General features: G+C 50.4%; 1 protein-coding gene across 3 annotated transcripts in view; it reads right to left on the bottom strand.

Annotated features, from left to right (window-relative positions):
* The window catches only part of HDAC4 (histone deacetylase 4), a 223,999-nt gene extending 207,990 nt beyond the window's left edge, over nucleotides 1-16,009 (bottom strand). Inside the window, exon 1 of one of the 3 annotated variants that reach the window (XM_032692521.1) lies at nucleotides 15,894-16,009. The gene's annotated coding sequence lies outside the window, so the exon portion shown is untranslated. Of the gene's footprint in view, nucleotides 1-14,710; nucleotides 14,932-15,346; nucleotides 15,404-15,893 lie in introns of those variants that run through there. The other 2 variants (XM_032692522.1, XM_032692524.1) reach the window with 2 other exon arrangements.
* Nucleotides 16,010-16,536: the final 527 nt, after the last annotated feature.

Raw genomic sequence — 16,536 nt, 5'->3', positions numbered from 1 at the left:
CCCTTTCTCCTTTTAATGTGCCTCTTTTCCTACATCCAGTAAAAACCCCTTCCAGTGTCTGAGTGCATCGTGCCCTTGGGTATGCCCTCCCTCAGAGGATCTCAGTCAGGGCATCACCAAAACCCAAATTTTACACAGGAGTATAAAAGATACTGCATTGAACAGAAGGATAAAACACTCCAGCTTCACCTTTAAAGTGCAAAATAACATTTGTTTTCATTTGTTGGGAAAAACCTGTTCTCCTCCATCAGCAGCATGCGAAAAGTGATGCTGACACACACCTGGAACAGCTCCTGGAGCTGAGAGCCAGGCTCTGGAATTCAGGTGACTGATGGAGCACTAAACGCTGAGTGAACAGATATTTTTGCCGTGTAAAAAACTTCCAGTAGCAGCTGGAATTTTTTTTCTTTAAATGATACCTGACAAGTTTGATAGCAGTGATATTTTTTTTTTTTTTTTGCCTTTTGGAAAAATCCAGAGAAGCACCTTTGCTAAAAGATGCTGCTTTCAGGCCCAGGTTTCTCAGGCAGCACAGCCAAGTCCCTACGGAGCACCCTGCAGCTCACAGGATCATCCCTGGGGATACAGGGCAGTCCTGGGCACCCTGCTCAGCCCACATCTGAGTAACTGAAAGGGCAGCAATCCCCATGGGAAGCTGAAATAAATATATGGCTTTACATTCACAGGGGTTCCATGTCTTCCAGTTGCTCTAGTTTTAAATTACAAGCCATGTTTTCGAGCCACGACCACGGCCAGAATAGAAAAATCAAGTCAATCACCACTGAACTGTAAATTCTTGTGTTGTATCCCTCTAAATAAGGTTAATATTTTCATGACCAACATCACCCTTTAATAAAAACTAGAATCTTCAGGCAAATTTTTCAACCTTAAAAGCTGACAAGCAAGAAAAGCAAGGAAGGAACAACTGGTACTACTCAGACTTGAGGGGGTTTGGGCTTCGTTTTTATATATTTATCTTTTTTTATAACACCATCAAAGCCAAAAAGGATAAAACCCTTCAAAGAAGTACTTGCAGGTTACCTTGAGAGACAGGAGCCAACAAACTTTTGGGAGTTTACCTCCGAGGTGTTGCTTCCAACATCGGAGCTGTTCCTTAGCTCAGTGGGAAGGAAATGCTCCATTTACTTTAGGATTTACACCACATTTTATATGGCCCACGTTGTCTGTTTGCATAACGTGAGCACAGCAAGACACACTGGAATTATTCTTTGAAATAAGTAAAAATTGGATTGTAAAGCCACGAAAAGTTGGACATGTTTCAAGGACTGATCCAGCACCTGCCGGGGGGGGTTTAAGGTATGTTTTAAAATACTGTCTGTCAGCTGAAAAGAAAGATTTCAACTCAGTGTCCTCAAGGAAGCATTAGAGCCCTAACTTAGGGTCTAGGTTGGAAGGGACCTTAAAGCCCATCCCATTGCACCCCCTGCCATGGGCAGGGACACCTTCCACTAGCCCAGGGTGCTCCAACCTGGCCTTGGACACTTCCAGGGATCCAGGGGCAGCCACAGCTTCTCTGGGTAACCTTCCACCCTCACAGCCAACAATTCCTTCTCAATATCCCTATCCAAATAACCCTGCCCTCTGGCAGTGGGAAGCCATTCCCTGTGTCCTGTCCCTCCATCCCTTGTCCCCAGTCCCTCTCCAGCTCTCCTGGAGCCCCTTTAGGCCCTGGAAAGGGTTCTCAGCTCTCCCTGGAGCCTTCTCTTCTCCAGGTGAGCATCCCCAGCTCTCCCAGCCTGGCCCCAGAGCAGCAGGGCTCCAGCTCTTGGAGCATCTCCAGGGCCTCCTCTGGGCTTCCTCCAACAGCTCCACGTCCTTCCTGTGCTCGGACCCCCGAGCTGGAGGCAGCTCTGCAGGTGGGGTCTCACCTGAGTGGTGAGAATCCCCCTGCCCTGTTGACCACACTCCCTCCCACGCAGGAGATGGGGGTTTGGGGATTTCTGGGCTGCTGGGGCACTTGGAGCTTCTCATCCACCAACACCCCCAAGCACAGACAGAACATTCCTCCCCGTAACACGTTCCTCTTTCAGGGTGGGAATCAAGCAAAGTAATGTACACCTGAATTTGTCCCTCTTCAGCCTTCCCTCCCCATTTTTAAAACATCACAGCCCAACCTTCAGAGTGTTTTATTCACTCTTTTGAGTTTGGGGATTTTGGACTTTTCCATGCTCCTAAATACCCTCCTGTAACTCCACACAAACAGTTTCAGCCACCACACCAGGAGCAATTGCTTGGCTTTCAAGACAAGCTGCGATTAGTCACCAAAGCTCTGCTGTGCAAGATCTCCTTTCACTGTATCACCTGCCACTTGGAATACTCCAAAATATATGGACAGGAAGGAATACAAGACAAAAACAACAAATATTTTGAATGGAAGTGTTAATCTGGGTACATCTTGTGCTTTGTTAAGGGGGTTGGAGTGAGGTAGGGGTCAGTCTGTTCTCCCAGTGACAGGACTGCAGGAAAGAGCCTCAAGTTGTGCAGGGGAGGTTTAGGTTGGATACTGGGGAATATTTCTTCATGGAAAGGGTTGGGCAGTGGTGGAGGCCCCCATCCCTGGAGGGATTTAAAGCTGTGCAGATGTGGCACTTGGGGACACGGGTTAGTGGTGGAACTGGCAGTGCTGGAGGAACAGTTGGGACTCGATGATTTTAAAGAACTTTTCCAACCTAAATGATTCTGTGATTCCATGAACGTAATGATTAATAAGTTATGTTATGGCAGGGAAGAAAAATGGCCTGACAGCCAACGCCTCCAGCCACCTCCAGCCAACAGCACAGCCCCTTCCTGAAGGAAAACACAACCCCTGTTACCTCAAAGCACACTCCAAGCCTGGGGCGGGGGAAGGAGATTGCAGGAATATTTTCCTGAAATGGAATGGGGAGATAAGATTGAGTGAGAAGGAGCAGAGGCTGCTGACACATCCAGAAGCACAGGAGCCAGTAAACATGCAAATAGGTACCATTCCTGCCAGTAACAGTCAAACCAACTTTGGTTCTGCTAAAATATATCACATTAAACAAGAGAGATAAGCCCAGCACGGATCTAGACAGAACAGTTCCCTTTCACCAGCACAGCTTTACTTCTCATTCAAGGAAATCCTGAACAAAGCTCTCCATTCAAAAAGTCTCCACTTTGACTAACCCAGTGTTTGTGAATAACTCTGGACATTTACCTGTTAGCTGTCTAATCTGTCTCTTAAAAACCCTACTCGAAGCCATCAAGCACCCTGACAAAGCTGCCTCCCTCACCGATTACAAACCCTTCCCCAAGCCAGCCAAGGCCTTGCTGCCCCAAAGCCACCAAGAGCACATTTCACACGAGATGTCGGAGAGGACAAAATAAAGGCTGCATTGACCAGATATTCCTGAGATTCCAGAGCAGGAACTACAGCTGATGTGGCCTGATAGGGGGTGACAAACTCTGGAGATGATAAAGGCATTACTTGGACATCCATCTGTTTTCCTTGGAGTGTGGAGAGACCCGACAAGCAGAAATAGGAAAAAACTGAAACATATACAGGATTTCTTTTCATCTACAGGAAGTACAGACGTGTGAAATAAATATATATACATTAAAACACCAGAGGCAAAGAAAGGACTGCTTATTTTCACTTCATTTTATCTGCCTACCACCTCTGAATCAGCAACACGAGCTCAAAGGCCAGCTCTGGGTACAGTCTGAGCCACATGTTTTGCACATTTCTAAGCTCTTCCCTGCTATGGCAAGGGCTGAACTCAGCTTCAGCAACTTATTCCAGTCAATGAGCCTGTTCCCTAATAGAGGAAAACCAGTCCTCCAACCTTTCCTAGTAGAGGAAAACCAGTCCTCCAACCTTTCCTAGTAGAGGAAAACCAGTCCTCCAACCTTTCCTAGTAGAGGAAAACCAGTCCTCCAACCTTTCCTAGTAGAGGAAAACCAGTCCTCCAACCTTTCCTAGTAGAGGAAAACCAGTCCTCCAACCTGGCCCCCTTGGATCCTCTTCTGAGATTTCGGTACACAGGGAAGAGCATTGAGAACTTCAAGCAATTGCCAGCATCAAAAAATGAGTGTGGACAAAAACTGGAAAGATGTAAAAAATAAAGCTCAGACCTTTCCAGGCTGAACAAGCCTCTCACTGATGGCACAACACAACAGGAATGATTTGCCCAGCACTGCAGAGGGACTAAAGCAGGTTACAGGTCTCCAGGAGCAGGAAGACCACAGGAATTAGCACGGGCAGGAAAGCATCCCCACATCTGTGGTGAACACAACAGAGAGCAACTTAACAAGGGATCCTCGGGAAAACTCCCAGGGCTGCAGCTCCTGAGGAGCTAAATGGAGACACGGGGAGGGGCTGGGAGAGAAGAGCCTCGGGAAAAGGGAAGAGCCTCAGGAAAAGGGAAGAACCTCAGGAAAAGGGAAGAGCCCAGCGATTAGAAAATGCCAACACCTGTGTTCAGCGCTCACCTGTGCTCAATCCCTGCTCCTTCCATCCCAAGCACAAGCACTGGGAGGAAAACCCCAGGACCTTTGCCTCTGGTTGCCTCAATTTGACACCCACACTTGGTTGGTTGGCTCCAGCATATGCTCAGAATTCCCTTATCCGGATTCTGTGCCTGCGATAATTCCCATTTTCCTTGCCAGGGCTAAGAAGGAGCCTCAGAGCTATATGCTGAGGCCCTGGAATTTAAATATACGATAACACTGTAAATAAAAGGAAACAAATTCCTCAAGGAAAACCTTTCCGCGTGCCAGATCAGTTCCCAATAGTAACTGCTCTGCTTTGACAAGAGATAAATATTTACAGTCTGAAACAGAGAACACCTTGTGTTGCAATGCTGGAACACAAACTTCATCAGTCCCCAGGATCCTTAAGGGGGGTTTTTGATATTTAAAAGAAAAAAAAAAAAAAGATAATTAAACCCCCAAGCTGAGCACTCAGAAGCTCCCACACATTATTGTGCTCATTCACCCCACCACAACGAAAACCTCAAGGTGCTCACACAGAGAAACTGTCAAACACACTGAATCCAGAACAGATTTTCACGAAAGGAGACCTCATCCCCCAGGGAATGTAGACAGTTTACAGCAAAAGTCGAAATTATTGCCAAGAATGCACTGCCTTTTTTTTTATTTATTTAAATATAGTCTAACTTGCTCCTCTTAGATGTTCCTCTAGTGAATGCAGACACTGAAGATTTTTCTTCCTGGAGCAAAAAGGCAGCAAGGAGGCTCAGATGTCCATGTCAAACTCCTTGGATTGGGAGATTCCACACTGGGAATACTCTTGGGAGAGGGAAGGGAAAGCTCAGGTTCTGTTAGGTTATCTCTCAGCTTCCAGCTGCCTCCAACATCCCGGCTGGATCAGCTCCTTCCAGCTAAGGAAAGAATGTGGGGAATGTCATTCATAATGACACTTGGGAAGCCTGAGGAATGGCAAGTGTACAATAACTGGATATCCTCGTCCCAAGGAGGGGGATAACCTCGTGCAAGGAGATGTTCTCACTTCCAGCAGCTGCCGCTCAACTTGCTCGGCTACGGGGCCACTTTAAGCGAGGTAAACACCTAATTAAACAGGAATGGGGTTTTTTGTGCTGTCTGTGCAGTCCAAACTCCCATTTCTAACAGGGCCTGCACAGCCTGGCTTAGCTGTTACACTCCAGGATTCCATATCTGACGTGTCATGTTCCTCACCCAACTGCTATTTGGGCTTTTATGGCACGTTCCCTTTGAAGTGGGGCGGCCCGACGGAAGAGTTCAATGTCTATCTCCCAGCCTCAGCTTCCTTACTTCCTCCTCCTCTTTACTACTACAGGGAATTATTACCTTGAGCAGAACTCTCCTGCCTTGGCCCCGCTGCTGCTCTGCAATCCCATCCCTGCAGTCAGCCAGGCCTTCTGTTCCCTGCACAAGTCCTCCCTTTGCTCCCCTGCTTCCAGCATCCCTGCACAGCAGTTTATTTTTAGACCAGCTTTTTTATAGCAAAGCCCAGAAGCAGCACACTTTCAGTGCCAAACGGGATTCAGTGTGATTTCTAACACTGTCAGTGGGCAGAAGGACACCCGAGTTTGGTGGTCACAGAATGTTGGTGGGACTCCGTGCCTGTCACCCAGGGCTGACCCCTGGGCACTGGCTGCAGTGCCCTCCCAGCTCCACACACCACTTAGTTCATCAGGCTCAGCCCAGTATTCTCCACAAGGGATCCCTGTCATTCCCATCTCCATCAAAAGAATTGTTTTTCCATGCACGTGCAGTTGCACGGAGAAGGATCTGATCCCCCCAAACCAGCACCCCCCGATTTTCACACTTGCAGTGCCAGGAACCAGACAAGAACCCCAGAATCACTGAGGTTGGAGAAGACCTCCAAGATCATGGAGTCCAACCTTGGAGCACTGAGTGCTATGTCCAGCCACTCCCTGAACACCTTCCAATGCCTGCCCACCCTTTCAGAGAAGGAATTCTTCCTCAGGTCCAACCTAAATGTCCAGACCCAGAGCTGTGCTGGCCCAGGAGAGCCCAGAGCTTCCCCCCCTGCAGCTCCACAGGAATGTTGGCAGTTTGGGGTCCCCACTCACAGGCAGCTGGAGTCAAAGGGGAGATCCCAGCTGGCTTCCCCAGGGCTGGATCAGGCCCTGAACCACCAAGACAGCCAAGGACAAGAGCCCAGCTATCCAAAGTGAGGCTCCTACCCAGCTGTATCACCGGCTTAACTGGGGTCACAGGTGGTTTTCCAATTACAAATTCCAATACCTGCCTATTTTTTGTGATGGTTGGCTGCTTTCAGAGCAATTACAGAATAACAACTACAGAATCAGATCCACCAGGTACCACCACCACCTTTGTCTGTTCACAAAGCACAACCTAGTGCATGAAACAGCAGCAAAAGATACCCAGATACAGAGGTGAAGAGACCGTGTGATCTGAGTAAATGCACCCCAAACATCACACAGTAAAAGTCTTTTCTGTTTTCAACCATTCACAGTATGTCCTCATGAACAATATTTCAATGCCAAGGCCATCTTCTCCAAGGTACCAAGAGCACCAAAATCAGAGCTACACTTTGCCCTGAAATCACATCAGCAGAAGCTTTTTTGTCCCCTGGTCCAGAAGTTCTCCTGCAGGTTTGATAATTTGTAACATAAAAACTCTTGATTCCCTTTCTCTGAAACAAGTGTTTGCAAAGCTTCAGGCAGGAGGTGTTTTCCCCAGTTGGAAATGTTTCATTCCCTGTTGTGATTAAGCCCATCCCCAAGCGCTCTGTCCGAGGCGCAGGGAGCAGATGAGGCCGCAGGGATGAACAAACAGGACGAGGCAAAGCCTGACAAAGACAGGCAAACACAGCCCCCAGCAAAGCATCCAAAACCTACCATGTGCAATCAGAATAAACACTCATTTCTAGTCCTCTCCCTCCTCCTTTGTCGTGCTCCCAGGTTAAAAATCCTGCGAGAGAGACAGCCCTGACTCCAGTGCCTCCAACCAGCACCTGACAGCAGGGGACAGTTGTGGAAGGAAGGAAGTAAAGCACGTTTTTCTCCCAGCCAAAGCATTGCTGTTAAATTCAACCAGAAGATCAGTGTTGGGTGGGAGAAATGCACAACATGATCCTGACAGAGAGTAATTTATTTTGGGAGGTTCCTGTACGCCAAGCAGTGAGGAAGAACTGAAAAGCAAAGGCAGCTCGTGGTACTGCTGTCCAGCCCACTGGAAGGACTGGTTACCCAGCAGGACATCCAGCACCAGATTCCAACACTCCTGACGGTGTGGCCTCTTCGCCTTGCGTTCCCTTCCTCTTCAGCACAGAACAAGGACAAGGCACAGAGTTTTGAGCATTCTCACAACCAAACACCCGGGCCTTGCTCCAGCACAGCGCTGAGCAAACGTGGAGAACTCAGTCTGAGCAGCAATTCCCACCCCCAGCAGAGCCGAGGGTACAGGATCCAGGGGCTGGTTTGTTGTCCTACAGCAGGAACAGCAGCGTCAGACCAGGCTTCCTGGGAAGGGCTGTGCCTCACAACAACCCCACAGAGATCCCGCCAGCATCCATGGAGTCACTGAGGTTGGAAAAGGCCTCCAGGAGTCCAGATATTAACCCAGCACTGGGAGGGCCATTTCTTTCCCCGCCCCTGACGATGCTCCAGCGGCACAAACCACACTCACGCTGCACCAGTTCCTTGGGAAGGCGGCACGAGGCACCTCAATGAGTTCCTGCCCTCTCCAGCTTTAGAAGAGGTGCCAGCCTTCATCCCCCCTGCAAGAAACATGCCTCCATATCTTCTGAGATATTCCAAGATACGACTGTGCTCCCTTTTTCCCCCAAATGGCCCAAGGGAACAAGCCAGGCTTCCCAGGAGGACAGGAAGAGGCCAAGCTCCGTGGCAGAGTCCTGCAACTTTGTTCCCAGTGAGACTCTGAGGTTCCCTCCTGAGTCACCCCACAGCACCAGGGACAGCAATTTTGTTTGAATTCTACCTCTGCTGGCTGGAGAAGGGACTCTTTTCCTGGGATGAAATGAGTTCCACATCTGCAGTGCTGTAAAATATAATCCTGCCTGCAGGAAAGCTCAGTTTTATCTACAAATGCTCCTTCCAGGAGAGGCCCTCTTGCCTCACAGTTTGCACCACAGCTCTTCCTCTTCCAGTGATCCACGGGAATTCAATAATCTTTACATCCCTACTGGTTTGCAGTTGGAGCCACTGCGTTCAAAGGCCAACATCCCACTGTCCCCCCCATCCCATCCCCTTCCAACTCAGCCAGTGTCCACAAACACCTGCGTGTTCCAGGGTGGAGACTTCTCCCTCCTCCCTGTCCCGAGCTCCCAAGGCTAAAACTCACAGACTGTTCCAGTTTTCAGAATCCTCGTCGTTTTAAAAGGTGTGAATAATGCAATTTTTCTTCACTTTTGTGCAGTTTATTTGGGCAGGAAAGCAAATCCCCCCCACTCTCCAGGAACCTGCAGCAAGGCAGGTTTTTCTGCTCTCTGGAAGAACTACCTGTATTTAGGATTCTAACAGAAACAAGAACTAGGTAAGTGTAGCTCCTATGGGGAAAAATGTAACCTTCCTAATACTGTGAGCAACACTCCCTTTGTGAATCCTTGGGAATAGCACACAACAGGATTCATTCCCTGTTTCAGGCTCCCAACGTGGATCCTTTTCTTGGAACGATGCAAAAGTTTTGTCAACACAACCCCAGAATTAACTCGAACATTATTTCTCTGAGCAAATGCAACATAAGCTGTTGGAGCACATTGGGAAAATCCAGCCGGCAGAAGGATGGGAACTGACTGGTGACAGGCCCGTTGTGAATAACAGCTATTTCTCAAGTTAAAGCAAATTCTATCAGCAAACCAACACCACCACGTGCCTGTGACAAATGAAAGCCCATTTTGCACAGAGCGACTCACAGTGTACTAATGTTCACAGAAATTAGCTGTAATTAAGTCTCACTGACAGACACCTCATTAAAGGGCCCGTTCTCCCGAAAAATTAATAAAGTGAATTATTTCCTGCTTGTGAAATATCGGAATTGTTCACTGCTCATAAAAGATACATGAAATTCAGTTCAACTGGATGTCAGTGCTCCCCAGGATGAAAGAGTGACACGCTTAAAAAGACATTTAAAACAACACACTGCTCTGCTGCCAGCACCCAGAAAGAGATGCTCAGCCCCTACACATGATTTCATCCTAGGGTGGCAAAAAATAAACCCCTTAAAATACAATTCTTCAGCCAGTACCTATATCTATCTATGCATATAAATAAAATAACTGGCTTGCTATTAAATGCACATTAAACAAAAAACAAACAACCCCCTCCCAACAAAACAAACAAAAAAGTAACAAACAAACAAAAAAACAACCAACCAAACAAACAAAAAAAGAAAATTAAGAGAACATAATCTTGATCAAACTAGAAAAAGAGGGTTCTAATTAGCTGGTTCCAAGATCCAGTTTTCAAATTGCCACTTTTGGGGGTTAAATGCTTCTCATGGGAGGAACAAAGGGTCAGGCACTGCTGAGGGCACAGGGCTGAGTGTGCCCACGAGCACGAGCCAGCACAAATTCCCCTGCACTAGGAGATGGCAGTTGGAATGAGATTTTGATCAAACTTTTCTGAAGTAACACCTAATAGAAAAATGAACCAAAAAAAACCAAAGCTGATCAAGAGGCGTCCAGGAACGAATGCCACGAAAAAAAGGCCTGAATTTTTAGGGAGCTGCAATTCCTTACAAAGGGAAAACCACCGAAGCTTTCCAAGAGATTTTACAGCCTTTTCCCAATTGTTCCCTTTTTCAACATCATTATGCAACCTCCTTGTGCTTTCCTGCTTCTTCTACCCCCCCCTTCTTTTTTCACCCATTCCCTCTCCCCAGTTTCTCCTGGATGCTGTGAGGCAGCTCCTTTAAGACAGCCAGAAATCCAGTGCAGATTTTTCTCTCCTCCTCCTCCTCCTCCTCCTCTCAGTTTAAACTGCCCAAATCTTTCCGGTGAAGAAGCGTTGCCCAAAATCTGCTCACTGCTCAAGCAGCCCTGGCAATGACAGGCAGCACTTCATGAATCATCTGTTATATATTGCCTTATCAACACAGTCCACTGCAGGAGAAAGTAAACCTGGCCCACTTTGGCTTTGTGCAGAACACAATCAAAATGCAAGTGGCATCAATTGCTGGAGCGCTCCGAGGAGCTCCCTCCTCCAAGGACTCAAATATATATATATATATATTTACATGTATATATGAGACAACCTAAACTGAACCACAATGCTGAGATTCCTCCACCACACACAGCTTTTACTTTAATTTTTTAGAAGACTATTCACGCCTTTTCACTATTTTGCAACACTGCTATATTTCTAATTATTAAAGCTTTAGTGTTTCTGCTGTTTCTCAGCTCAAACTGAGAGGCAAACACACATATTTGCATGATTTTTTTACCCCTCAGCCCTCTGAGCTCTGCAAGTGAGGAGAACCAGGTTCCCTCCCCCTGCTCTGGAGCATTGGTGTGCTTGGATCTGGGGATCCTGGGAGCAAAGGGAATGGGAGAGAGAAGCCACCCAGGGGGGATGTGGGCTCCAAACTCAAAAGCAACTGTGAATTCAGTGACGAGACACATCCTGTCACCTTCTCTGTCCAGTAAAACACACTCTCACAGAAGCACTAACTCCAAGGATTCCAGCAGGACTCTGACAAAATGTAAACCCTTGTACGCCAGGCAGCAGGATTGAAAAAGATCACGGGAAAGCGATGGGATAACCGGAGTAATGAAGGAGGAGACGACACCACCAAAGAAACCAGCAAGAATACTTGGCAAATATTTAATGAGTGTCATTACCAGTGGCCAAATAACATGTTCAATTAATATTTCCTTGTGGTTTGGGACAAGCTTTGCTGTTTGGAACAGGCCAGCAACAGATACCACTCAGCAAATCCATTCCTCTGGTAACATCACTGTGTGTGCTCACCCATGGATGCAGGAGGAGTAAAAATACAGTCCCAAGGGCTCGGGGGCTTAGATTATACACAGAGATATATATATATAGAGATATACACACAATGCCAAGGAGTATTTCTTTCCAGTAAATACAAATATCCACAACACCGAGGGGTGTGACACAATCACTTCTTTAACTGTAAAGGACGCTAAAGAACTGTTTTAACCCCAAGATTCAGCTGGCACAGCAGGGCGGTGAGCACTCAGGTTTTTATGCCCTGAAGGGAGCATCACTTCAGCACACACTTAGAGCACTTAACCCATACAGATCCAGGCTGAGCTCGGGAAAACACGAGGACAACCAGTCCCACTGAACTTACAAAGGCAGGCATGGCAATGGAACACTGGAAGAGGAAGGAAAACTGGCCTAGAATATTTGATTCCATCACATATTATGTATTTGGGGGCAAGTTTTTGTCTCAACACTTGGTTTGGGCCCGTTCCTGCGTAGAAAGTTTGCAGCTTCCCCCGATTTGAAAGCTGCACATGAATCTTGAGGGTAAGTTCCAGGATCACAGATACACCTTAGGCTGGCTTTGGAAGGCCTGTTGCATAGAAAGTACAAACCATTTCAAAGAGGGATTAAGAGGGCTAACTACCCTGAACCCATGGACTCCTGTGCAGTTTTAACCTTCATTTTTAACAAGTCCAGCTCCTCACCCCTGCAGCTCAACATGAGACTGAAGGCTGAAGGCTCACCTCCACCTTTCCAGCAGCTGTGAACAGGCAGTTCCTGGGCTTCCACTTGAGGAAATCCTTCCCTGTGATGGGGTGAGGCCCTGGCACAGGTTGCCCAGAGAAGCTGTGGCTGCCCCATCCCTGGAAGTGTCCAAGGCCAGGTTGGACGGGGCTTGGAGCACCCTGGGCTAGTGGAAGGTGTCCCTGCCTGTAGCAGGGGTTTGAATGAGATGAGCTTTAAGGTCCCTTCCAACCCAAACCATTCCATGACTCTGTGGCAGAAGGAGAGGAGAAAAACAAGCACAAGGGCTGGAATTCCCATGAGCTCAAGCTGCTGCTTTTGAGGAGAGGACAAACCACAAGGCCACTGCTCATGGTGAAAGCACAACAACCTGCCAGGTTGGACAAAGCTTCCATCCAAAACCTTCCCTAACCCAGCACGGGTCCATGGGACCTGCAAACCTATCCCAATCCAGACGTTCCAAGGGTTCAGGAGGCAGCCTGGAATTCAAGCCCCTAAAGATCTGGGCAAACCACATGTCTTCAAGACAACCCCCCAGCAATCTGCACCCACCTAAACATCTCTTACCAGCTCCTGTTACCACGTAACTCCTTCAGGAGTTCATCATCATCAGGTGTCTGTAAACACACCACTCCTACTTCAAAAAAAAAAAAAAAAAGAAAAAGAAAACAACAACCTAATGTTTGGTGGGGTTTTTTATACCTTGTTTGTTTGTTTGTTTTACTGCAATGTTGGTTTCACCTTTTCAGCAGAGTTGCATCTTCACAGGCACAAAGATTACGAGAGAAACTACTCTTCCTGTTTTCAGAGACTCATGGAATGGTTTGGGTGGGAAGGGACCTTAAAGCCTATTTGTTCCATCCCCCTTCCACCAGCCCAGGTTGCTCCAAGCCCTGTCCAATACGGCCTTTTTTCATTTTGCCAGTGATTCACCATTGAAAGGCAAGTAACAAGTGAAACTCAGCTCCACTAACGAGTTCACCTGCATCCCACACCAGGATCTTGGTATCCCCCACCTGCCATCTCCTCACTGGACACTCCCTGGGCTCCTCAAGAACTTCACTGCTTTCCCTCCCACCTGCCAGCTTTCCTCTACTTTAGGATAGTCTCTTTAGGAGGAATACAAGGAACACAAGCTTTTTATGTGCTTTTCCTCCCCGTCTCCGATCCCGTGAAGCAAACGACCTATTCCTCTGGTATTCCGAGGTGATTTTCCAAATGCTTTTCCCCTTCCTAAAGCCAAGCCCTGGAGCAAACCCAAAAAATACTGGAGGGTGGCAGAGTTAAGATCTTAAAAGATTTAGCTGCGTTTTTTTGCACCGAGTTCCGACCACCAAGGGCACGGCTGAACATCAGCGAGGGGAATCCACGAGACGCACGTGCCGGGAGGCGAAGGAAAACACGGAATCCTGGAAAGCCGCAGCTTCCACATTTCGCTTTCTCCAGAAAATCTGCAGTCGCTAAAAACTTACTCTTTCTAACTGGGTGGCATTTTACATTTCCAAATGTAATTGAGTGAGCGTGTTGCCATGGTGACGGCAGGGTTCTGCAATAACTTTGTTGCCTCGTAATTGCTGTATATTTGTATACAAGCAGCTGAGCTTTCTTAATTCCAGTGCCCTCAACTCTTCCCCAGCGAGGCTGCTGCAGCTTTTTAGGCTCAGAACTCCAAACAGTGGTGCTGGAAACATCAGAAACGATTAAAACTCAGCGCCGCGACCGCATCACACACACACACACACACACACACACACAAAACCACCACGGAGCCTTGCCAAGAACCAGATTATTATATAAACTTCAGAGCTCCCGAGCTTTTAAAAATGTTGCCGTTACAACAACAACAACAAGAGAAAAAAAAAAAAAAGCCCAATTCAGATAATTAACTTCAGGTAGCTTTTGGCAGCGGGAGAAGCACTTTGAGGGCAGCGAGTGCAGCATGAGCCCCATGTATTGACAGGCCGTGATGCCAGTAAATCAAAACGCACTGGCCAGGGGGATTATTCCCGCAGGAGTGAAATTCGCTGTGGTTCCCGGGGCCAAAATAATATACTTGCTCCATCTTTTCAGCCTCAAATCAACTGTGGGAAACGAGCACGGCAACGAGGTGCCTGGTGGGATCGAAGGGGAAGAAACGGGCAAGAAACGAGAGCACCGATATCCCGCCGCACGCCCCATCGCAGATTTTAACAAGCCATTTTCACACCCTGAATCCACCCACACCTTTCCAACACCGATCCCCCCCACTCCTCGGGAGCGTTTTTAGAGCTCTAACGCAGCCTGGAATATGAGGCAAGGCTGGAACGCGACGGCGAGGAGCCTAATTGATGCGAATCCGCCGAAACAGCCTTACTGCCAAGCGAAAAAACCACCCCAAAAAAAAAAAAAAAAGCACCTTCCACTATCAGCAAACGGGCGCACGACACAATTACGCAAGTGGCTTTGAGCGAAGGGCAGGTTCCCTTCCCTCCAGACGCTGCCCAGCGTCAAATGATTGTTATGGAAATCCATCTGCTTACCCCTGAGCTGCCAGGGGGCCGCGGACGCTCCGGGGACAACATTCGGGGAGCGGGGAACGTTCCGGGGAGCGCCGGGATCGCGCAGCATCTTCCCTGATAAATCCCTGCAGCAAAACCCACACGCGGCTGCCGGGCAGCACCTCCCTCTCCGCTCCTCGCCAGCCTCAAACCTCCTCCTCTGGGGTTCATTTAGCCCGGCGCGGAGGTTTGGGGTGGTTTTGCCCCCCCCCAGGTCCCCCCAAAAGGTGAGTTTTGGGAGACGAAGCTGCAGCCCTGGGCCTCGGACCTGTCACTGCCACCTCCGGGCTCGCGGGGAGCGCACCCCGTGTTTAATCCTCCCGGGCGCAAGGAAAAAGCCATTTTTGGTGGTTTTCTAAGGAGGGGGTTCGGGGCCGCGGGGCCCGCGGGCCCGGCGGGAGCGCGCAAACTTTCCGCAAGTCCCGCGTTATTCCCGGGATAAGGGGAGGAGTAGGGAGGGGGGAGCAGGGATGGCAGGACTGACCCCCGGGCCGCGGCCCGCTCGGCGCCGCAGGGCCCCGCCGCGGGCGTCGCCCCCGCCGCCGCCGCCGCAGGGCCGCGCCCGCCCCGCCGCCCCCGGGGCCGGGCCCCCGCGCTCCGTCGCTCCCGGTCACTCACCGCCGCCCGCATCGCCCCGCCGAGCCCCGCACGGACCGAGCCCCGCACGGACCGAGCGCCGCCGCCGCCGGGGACGAGGCGGAGCCGCGGCCGCCCGGGAGGGGCGGGGCCGGCGCGGACGCTGCCCCCGCCCCTTGCGAACAGGCCCCGCCCTCCCCATTCACAAAAAACAGGGGCCCCGCGCGATGATTGGGTGACGGCGCTGCCCGTCACGCCCCCCTCCCGGCCGCGTCCCGCCCGCCGCCGCGCGACACGCCCGCGCCGCGGTGATGGCGCGCGGCGGGCCCCGCCCCCCCGGCGCCGCGCCGCCCAATCAGCGCGGGACGCTGGGGGGGCCGCGCAGCTCAAATCCGCCCGCCACCGCCGCCGATTGGCTGCGCGACCCGCCCGTCACCTCCTCCTCCCGCCCCTCGCCCCCTCCCCCGACCCCACGGTGCGTGCGCGGCCCCCGGGAGCGGCTCGCGGCGCAGCGCGCGCGGCCTCTTAAAGGGCCCGCGGCGCGGGCGGCGCCGGCACGGCCTAGGGGGCGGCGGCGCCGCGGACTGACCTGTGCGGCGGGCGAGGCGGGGAAGCGGCGCGGCGGTGGGCTCCCCCCCGGCGCCGAGCGCGCCACCGACGGACTCAGCCCGTGACGGGACCCGCCATCTTGGAATTTATTTTTTCCCCCCCTACCCCCCCAGATGGGTAGTCACGTGGCGCAACCATTTTCGCGCCGCGGCCAATCAGGACGCGCGGGTTATTTATAGCCCAGCGGGGGGAAGGGAACCAATCCGGCCCCGCCCCGCGCTCCCGCCCGGCTCCGCCCCGTGGCGCGCGGCCCGTCGCCATGGCAACGAGGGGGCGGGCCGGGTCCGCCATGTTGGCGCTGCGCCCGCGGCCCCTCGGGGGTCCGGGAATGGGAGCGGGGTCCGCGTCCCTGAGGAGCCCGGCACGGGGCTTGGCACCCCGCGGAGGGACGGCAGCCCACGCGAAGTACAATCCCTGCTAGATACACAGTGCCGTAATCAAATAGGAAACTTTTTTTTCTTGACCCGGTTTTCCGCACCCAATCCCGAAGGGCTGTTTTGTTTTATCCGTCAAGCGGCGTCAATAAAACCGGCGAACTGCTGAAATGAGGGATAAAAAGGCAAAAAGGGCAGGGCATGGTTCAAAAATCTTTGCCTGAATTGCCAAGAGTCAATAAATAAATA

The sequence above is a fragment of the Chiroxiphia lanceolata genome, chromosome 7 (genome assembly GCF_009829145.1).
Source record: "Chiroxiphia lanceolata isolate bChiLan1 chromosome 7, bChiLan1.pri, whole genome shotgun sequence".
Classification (NCBI taxonomy): domain Eukaryota; kingdom Metazoa; phylum Chordata; class Aves; order Passeriformes; family Pipridae; genus Chiroxiphia; species Chiroxiphia lanceolata.
The sequence above is the reverse complement of the archived record's forward strand: the minus strand, read 5'-3'. Positions and strand labels throughout refer to the sequence as shown.